The sequence below is a fragment of the Natrix helvetica genome, assembly GCF_964273705.1.
Source record: "Natrix helvetica genome assembly, chromosome: 5".
NCBI classification, from domain to species: domain Eukaryota; kingdom Metazoa; phylum Chordata; class Lepidosauria; order Squamata; family Natricidae; genus Natrix; species Natrix helvetica.
The window spans coordinates 83885323-83894304 of NC_138551.1; positions in this window are offsets into that span (position 1 = coordinate 83885323).

Sequence of the window (8982 nt, forward strand, 5' to 3'; positions counted from 1 at the left end):
TAGATGCAATCTTTTTTGTTGTTAGTCGCGCAGTCATGTCTGACCCATCGTGACCCCATGGACAACGTTCCTCCAGCCCTTCCTGTCCTCTACCACCCTCCAGAGTCCATTTAAGCTCATGCCTTCTGCTTCAGTGACTCCATCCAGCCACCTCATTCTCTGCCGTCCCCTTCTTCTTTTGCCCTCAATCTTTCCCAGCATGAGGATCTTCTCCAGTGGGTACTTCCTTCTCATTAGGTGGCCAAAGTATTTAAGTTTCCTCTTCAGGATTTGGCCTTCTAAAGAGCAGTCAGGGTTGATCTCCTCTAGGACTGACCGGTTTGATGGCCTTGCAGTCCAAGGGACTCGCAGGAGTCTTCTCCAGCGCCATAGTTCAAAGGGCTCAATTCTTTATCGTAAAGCTGCAATCTACCATAATGCAATTAGCAGGTCAGAAGAGAGCATGGCCTATTTGTGTAAATGGTCTGTTCTTGTGCTACTATGAAATGTGTCCATCAGGGTGACCCTGAACCTCAAGTGGAGATGTTCAAGTGGCTTTCAACTAAGTGGCTATCATCCAAAGCAATTTCACTGTTCTTTTTTCCCTGCCAAAGTCCTACCTCTTTTTCCTTAAAGTATTACAGTCATTACTCTTCTAACATCAAAACAGATGTCCTTGTTTCAGTCTGCTTGTACACTATCTACAAAAAAAAATCAGTTACCAAGACCTTTCTGTTAAAGGTCACTTTTATCTCAAGATTTAGAGGAAGATGCTTATAATAGAATCTATTTAGCTCATGTTTAACTTTCTGGATAATGTAAGAAGTCATTACCTTCACTGAAATGGGAACTTTGACTTATATTCACATTCAGTAGAATGGTTAATGCTCTTTATTTATCCTTACACACAATTTTCTCCTGCTACATAAAATTAAAATGTAAAGAATTGAGAACTGGCTATGTGCCAGAGGCTCTTTGATCTAGGCTAACCTTTTTTTCTAACATTAGATGTCACAGAGCAACTCTGCTGCTGATATACAGTTTCATTAAAGAAGTTTGAGGATTCCTTAAATCTGAAAATTCTTCAAGCCTTGTGGATTCTTACATTTTTAATTTTAGTAAACTGCCACAATTCCGTCTTTCCTCAGAGGATCTTATATAATCAGAAGGACAACTATGAAACATGTTCCAATTTCCATCTTCTTCTCCATGCTGGTTTTTGTGTAATGTGAACACATGCTCTGTTTCAATACAAGGTAATGATTTAACATCATAAGAGTAAATAGAAAATAAAAGGAATGGAAATTTGGTAAGTATCATATATGATACAAAATAGTTATATGTTAAAGTGTAAATTAGCTTTAATTTGTTCAACTTTGTCAGAGTTTGTTGCAGCAATCACAACCAGAAAGCACACACAGGTAACTGATTCAGCAGGATTCATTAACTTCTCTTTATATATAATATAACACATGAAGTAAATATACAATACCAAAAGCAGGTTTTCCAACGTGGTAGTAAATACAAGCAAACATAGGCAGAGGAGAGAACAGTTTCAGTTTCAGTTCCAGTTCAGAGCAGCAGACTAGTTTAGAGCTCAGCACAGACTCAGAGCTGTTAGTACAGAAGTTAACCTAAGCCACGCCCAGGCTCCTTGTTGTCTCATTGTTGCTCACACAGCAAATACTATTTCCAAACAGCCCTCATTGGCTGACCCAGTTGACATGCCTCTTCATTGGCTGATCTTGTTGCCATGTCTCTTCCAGTCATGAACTCACAATACACTGAGAAACATATATAAAGAAATAACAAAGTCAGTATTCAGTTATTAATCTCTCAAGGTCCCACCTTATTTAAAAGTACACATTTAAACAAAATCAACACTTACTACTTTAACAGTAGAAAAATATCTGCTTTAAGGATAAGCAATAGTCATTATATGATTATTCTAAGTCAGTTGTGCTCTGCTTCCTTATAAATCTTGGGGAGATAATAAAATTGCACCAAAATCCCATCACATTTAGGTGGTCAGGATCTACAGACCCAGGGCCTGAGGCTGTTGTTATGCAATGCGAGGTCCATTGTCAATAAGGCCCCCCTCATCCACGATCTAATTTTGGAGGGGGAGCCGGACCTCGCAGGGATAACTGAGACCTGGTTGGGCCACGAGGGAGGTTTACCCCTCGTGGAAATGTGCCCGCCAGGTTATCGAGCATTTCACCAGCCTCGGGCCCAGGGAAGGGGCGGTGGGGTAGCAGTGATTATCCGGGAAGACTTGGAGCCGAGAGAGTTCACTGTGCCGCAGACATCCGGGTGTGAGTCCCTTGTCGTGAGATGGGGCCCAGGGAGGCAGTTGGGCCTGCTGATAGTATACCTGGCTCCTCGCTATACATCAGCGGCCCTGCCTGAACTCCTCGAGCTGATCGCATCGGTGGCGGTTGAGACCCCCAAACTTTTAGTGATGAGGGATTTCAACCTGCCATCGGTGGGAGAAGCGTCTGAGGGGGTTCGGGAGTTCATGGCTTCCATGACAGCCATGGACCTGACCCAATTAATTCAGGGCCCTACTCACGAGGGGGGCCACACGCTGGACCTTGTCTTTGTCTCTGGCCAGTGGATGAGTGATCTGGGAGTAGGGGATTCAACTATTATTCCCCTGTCATGGTCAGACCACTCACTTCTCCGACTTGACTTCCCTGGTGCTACTCCCCGCTGCGGGGAGGCGGAACCGGAAGGTATTAGATGGTTCCGCCCCAAGCACCTGATGGAACCAGATAAGTTCCAGAAGGAGCTTGGGCCACCTCCTGTAGACCTGACCCGCCCCCGGGTGGAGGACCTGGTAGACGCATGGAATAGTGCGACTGCCGGGGCCCTAGACCGAGTGGCGCCTTTGCGGCCTCTCCTGCGGCGACGAACCACCCTGGCCCCTTGGTTTACCGAGGAGCTAAGGGTGATGAAATGCCACAAGAGACGCCTAGAGAGTCGTTGGAGGTCCTCCCGTTCTGAACTTGACCGAACACAGGCACGAGCCTACTTGAGGACATACCTTGTGGCATTAAGAGCGGCCAAACGTCAACATTGTGCCGCTCTTATTGCGTCCGCAGATAACCGCCCTGCTGCCCTGTTTCGGGTGACACACTCCCTCTTGTCTGAGAGGCCGCGGGAAGTCCCCTTACAGGGCAGAGCAGAGGAGTTTGGGAAATATCTACAGGACAAAGTCGCTCAAATCCGGATGGGATGGGCCCCTTTCAGTGGTCCAGTGGAGGCGCCCGAGGCGAGTCTTGAGGGACCATTCTGGGAAGAGTTTGACTCGGTTGCCATCGAGGATTTGGACAGGTTGCGTGGATGCCTGCGACCTACCACATGTTTATTGGACTCGTGTCCCTCCTTGCTTGTACTGGCATCCTGGGAGGCTACACGCGACTGGCTCCTGGGCCTGGTGAACGCTTCGTTGGGCGAGGGGTCTCTGCCGGCCGCCTTGAAAGAGGTGGTGGTGAGGCCCCTGCTCAAGAAGCCTTCCCTGGACCCAACGGAGCTAGTTAATTATCGTCCAGTCTCCAACCTTCCCTTTTTAGCGAAGGTTGTAGAGAGTGTGGTGGCTCAACAGTTTCCACGTCACCTGGAGGAGAATGACCCACGCCAGTCCGGCTTCCGACCCGGGCACAGCACGGAGACGGCCTTGGTCGCGTTGGTTGATGATCTCTGGAGGGCCAGAGATAGGGGTTGTTCCTCTATCCTGGTCCTATTAGATCTCTCGGCGGCTTTCGATACCATCGACCATGGTATCCTGTTGCACCGGCTAGAGGGGCTGGGAGTCAGGGGCACCGTTTTACGGTGGTTTGGCTCCTACCTCTCGGGCCGGACGCAACGTGTGTTGGCAGGGGAGCAGAGATCGACCCTGAGCCCCCTTACGTGTGGGGTGCCACAGGGGTCGGTTCTCTCGCCTCTCCTGTTCAACACATACATGAAACCGCTGGGCGAGATCATCCGTGGTTTTGGGGTGGGATATCATCTGTATGCTGATGATACTCAGCTATACATTTCCACCCCGAACCACCCCAACGAGGCCGTTGAAATGATGTCCCGGTGTTTGGAAGCCGTTCGGGTCTGGATGGATGGCAACCGACTAAAACTCAACCCCTCCAAGACGGAGTGGCTGTGGCTTCCGGCCCCCCGGTTCAACCAGTTGCTTCCATCTCTGGCCATCGGGGGCGAGCAACTGACCCCCGTGGAACGGGTGCGCAATTTGGGAGTCCTCCTGGATGCCCGGCTGTCCATGGATGACCATGTAACAGCCGTGGCAAGGGGGGCGTTCCATCAGGTTCGCCTGATGCGCCAATTGCGCCCCTTATTGGACCGGGATGCCCTACGCACAGTCACCCATGCGCTGGTGACGTCTCGCCTGGACTACTGCAATGCTCTCTACATGGGGCTTCCCTTGAGATGCACTCGGAGACTGCAGTTGGTCCAGAATGTGGGCGCGCGGGTGATTATGGGGAGGACTAGATACTCCCCTGTAACATCTCTCCTGCGCGAGCTGCACTGGCTTCCTGTAGTCTATCGAGTGCATTTTAAGGTTTTGATTACGATCTTCAAAGCGCTCCATGGCACAGGACCTAGTTACATGCGGGATCGCATCCTGCCCCACACATCCCTACGACCAATTCGCTCACACAGAGAGGGACTTCTCCGGGTGCCGTCCACTAAACAGTGTCGGGGGGCGACACCCAGGAGCACAGCCTTCTCTGTGATGGGCCCAGTCCTGTGGAATGACCTCCCCCATGACATCAGGATTACTTCCGATCTCCGCTCCTTCCGTGTACAGCTGAAGACCCACCTCTTTCAACTATCTGGCCTGGCTCAACCGTAATTCTATTCTTTTTCCTCCTGACAGTCCTTTTAAATTTTTAAATTGTGTTGTGTTATTATTAATGAGGTATTTTAATGGTTTTTTAACATTCTCTATGTGATGTAATTGTTACCTCCTCCGTGCATGTATGTCCTTGTATACGTATGTATTTGGATGTTTATATGTTTGCACATATGTTTTTATGTCTCATATGTTTTAGTGTACGCCGCCCCGAGTCCTTGGTGGAGAGGGAGCGGCTAATAAATTCAAATTTATTATTATTATTATTATTACAGCACATATTGAAAAAGCCTGCCTCTTACAATAGAACCTTTAAAACTTACTTTGAAGTTCTTTTTGTTCCATTTTGCTGGAATGTGAATCTGAACGTTTCTAAAGTACAAAGGTTTTGGCCTGAATATTAGTTTCAGAAGTGAGGATCAGGTCATCTTGTATGAGAATTTATTACTGCAGTATTTCACTCCGGTTGTAATTTTCACTAGTAAGAGTTCCACTTTGCTACATTTGACATTGCCAATGCAATAAGCTATTCTTGTTGACCATAGTGAAGAATGTTACCACTCAACAAAGACTTGTTGTAATGAGATTTCAATGATTTTGGCTTAGTATGGACCCAGTTGTTATGGTTCGGGGTTATGGTTCACAGTGTGCTATTTATAAACAATATTACTATAGCATGTTAAATGAATAAGTTTAGTAGAATTCATTATTTTACAATATTCAAATATCCTTCAACTCATACACTTTGGACAGTATTCATGGTGTGGCCTGGCAGCAGCCAGCAGAGCTGCCAGCAGAGTCAGACATTGAGGAGGTTGAGGAGGAACAGGGGCCAGTCCTGGGGGCTGAGGAAAGCTCAGATGAAGGCTCTGCATCAGAGGCAGAGAAGGACAACTAAGAAAGCAGGGTTGACAGGAGTAAAGCCACACCTTGGAAGTGATTGGCCCCGTCCATAGGAAACAAAAGAGAAGTGAACAGGAAGTGGGCTTTTGCAGGAAACCATTAGTTCATTGAGTTGTTTCAAGAGTGGAAAGTTCTATTTGTGACTATAAAAGACTCTGTGCCAAGTGTTGCCTTGCCCTGCATTTGGAAACTAGTTATTTGGCAGCTTCCCAAACGAGATAAGGTTCATGTTGATAAATATTCCTCTGAAAGACTGTTTGCTAACCCTTGCTGACTGTGAATAAAAGGAATTCACACTCATGTAAATAAAAGGAGTTTTGTCAGGACCAAGACTCTGCTTCTTGTTTTTTAAGGAAGCCTGAGTCAGAACAATACAAGACAATATTAAACCTAACCAGACTGGGTTCCTGCCAGTTCGCACCTCTTCAGGCGTACCAGTTCCAGAAATTTGCCATACTTTTGCATTCCCATTCTATGGCTGTGTGTCCAGCCCCCATACCAGTATACTCCCCTGCCCTGCAGCCCATTTGCAAGGTGCTTCTCAAAGAGAAGGAAGCAAGAGCATGGCTTCTTCAGAGGACCCGAGGCAAGAGCAGAGTTGAAGTCCTCTCTGAAGCAGCTGGAAAAGGTACATGTGGGTTGGAGGGAGGGGGAGGAATTCAAACTTCATCCTCCCGGTGCTCTGCAGGGCTTTGGGCAAAGGCTGGAGGGAAGGATCCTGGCTCGCTTGTGCTCTCCCTCCCCAAGTGTAGTTTGATTGCAGGTGGAGCCACGTTGCCTTTTCAAACCTGTAATCAGTGAAGCTGGGCTGGATTTTTACATAGCCGATCCAGGGAAAGTGTGTGTGCTACAGCATGGCTCTTTGTCTGGCTTCCTGCTTCCACCTGTGGTCTCCGCAGTGCTCCCTTGTGCTCTCCCTCCCCAAGTGTAATGACTTCCTCCCCAGGCCCTCATCCATTTCTCCCACACACACAGAGAGCTGATAAAACTATATAAAAATCCAGCCCAGCTTCACTGATTACAAGTTTGAAAAGGCAACGTGGCTCTGCCTGCAATCAAACTACACTTGAGGAGGGAGAGCACAAGCGAGCACTGAGGAGACCACAGGAGGAGGCAGGAAGCCAGGCAAAGAGCCATGCTGTAGCACACACACTTCTCCCCAGCCTCTTTCTTTTGGAAGGCTTGGATTGGCTCCCCTCCGGCTTCTCTGCCTCTCCTCTCACCCCAGCCTGCCAGGAGGAGGTAAATGGGTGGGCTTTATTGTGTTCCAGGCATTTCCCACCTAGACAGCAGGCTGCATTTGCAATGGGGGAGATGTTTGGTGAAGGCAGTGGGGGAATGGGGGGGAATGGCAGAGGAGCTGCTTTTAAACCATTGGAAAAGATATCCAATCCAAATTGTGTGTGTATGTGTGTGTGTTTGTTTGTTTGAGAGAGAGAGGGGGGAGGGAGAGGGGGGGAAGGGGGTAGGAGAGATAGTCCAATCCAGCTTCTCTCTGTGTGTGAGAGAGGGGGGAAAGGGAGGGAGGAAGGAGGGGAAGGGAGAAGAAAAACAAAAAGAAAGAAGGAAACTTATTTCGCAAAGGAAAAAAACAAATGCTGTCACTTTAAATCGGAAATGAGCATGCCTGGCTGTGGAATTCTGGGAGTTGAAGTCCACAAGTCTTAATAATTTTAAATTGAAAAGGTGCAGGAAAGAACAAATTGGTTATATGGTTATATCCGTGATGGCGAACCTATGGCACGCATGCCACAAGTGGCACGCAGAGCCATTTGTCAGGGCACGCGAGGTGCTGCCCTGTCAGCTGGCCAGCGCGCATGCGCGCGCTGGCCAGCTGAGTTCACCTTTTTAAAAGCTATTTTTTGCCTTCCCCAGGCTCCAGAGGCTTTATAGGAGCCTGGGGAGGGCGAAAACAGCCTCCCCTGCCCCCCCCCGGAGGCTTCAGGGACCGTCCGAGGCTTCCCTGATGCCTTCGGAGCGCTTAAAACGACCCTCCGAGCAACCCGGAAGTCACTTCCGGTTTGCTCGGAGGGTGGTTTTAAGTGCTCCGAAGGCTTCAGGGAAGCCTCCGGACAGTCCCTGAAGCCTCCGGAGGGCCTCCGGGGGGTCGGGGGAGGCTCTTTTCGCCCTCCCCAGGCTCCTATAAAGCCTCTGGAGCCTGGGGAGGGTGAAAAAAACATGTAAAAATGGGGGGGTCGCACGTTGTGTGCGCATGCGCACTGGGGGGGTCGCACGTTGCATTATGGGTGCGGCACGCCCGCACTCGATCCCCCTGCGCTCCCCCCCACTTGTGGCACGCGAGCCAAAAAAGAAAAACAGCACAGCAATTTAGGGCTAGAAGGCTACTAGGAGGTCATCTAGTCCAAACCCCTGCTGCAGCAGGAAACCTTACATGTATGGATTATTCTGGTGCCTCTAACAGAGAGGAAAATTGCCAGAAAGAAGAAATAGTTTACTAGGACAAGGCTACCATGCAGAGGAAGGCAGAGATAGTCCTTGACTTATGACTACAATTGAGCCCAAAATTTTGGTTGCTAAGCAAAAGCATTGTTAAGTGAGCTTCACTACATTTTACCCAATCCATGACATCTCCTGGTGAGTGACATCAAGTTGGCCACTCCCACCCGGTCACATGACTGCCAAGCCACTCCCACAAAACAGGCCTCACCTACAGAATAGGTTCTAAAAAAAATTTGAAACCCACCACTGAACCTAACTAACCCCCAATTAAAACTGGAGCAGCTGTAAAAAAAAATGATGTCACCACAATTTCTCATTCACAGAAATGTCTTGTAACCAGGGAAGAAGAAGAAGAAGAAGAAGAAGAAGAAGAAGAAGAAGAAGAAGAAGAAGAAGAAGAAGAAGAAGAAGAAGAAGAAGAAGAAGAAGAAGAAGAAGAAGTAGTAGTAGTAGTAGTAGTAGTAGTAGTTTTTTAAAAAGACTCATCTTTCTACCAAGCATTTCACCAAAAGAGCCACACATCTGCTCCTAGCATTTTTTTCCAAAGATTGTTTAAAAACACAACTTTTCTAGTAATACCAATGTATATGCATGCATTTAGGAGAGAAATACAATTTTACTCAGTTAATTTAAAGCCCAGGATGCCAATGCACTACATGAATTTAATCTTCCATCCAGTTTGGATCGTATATTAGCCATTTTCATTATCCAGCTGCCCCTTGTTAACCATACTAAACAGCTGCACATATCTGTAGCTTGGGGCACATGTT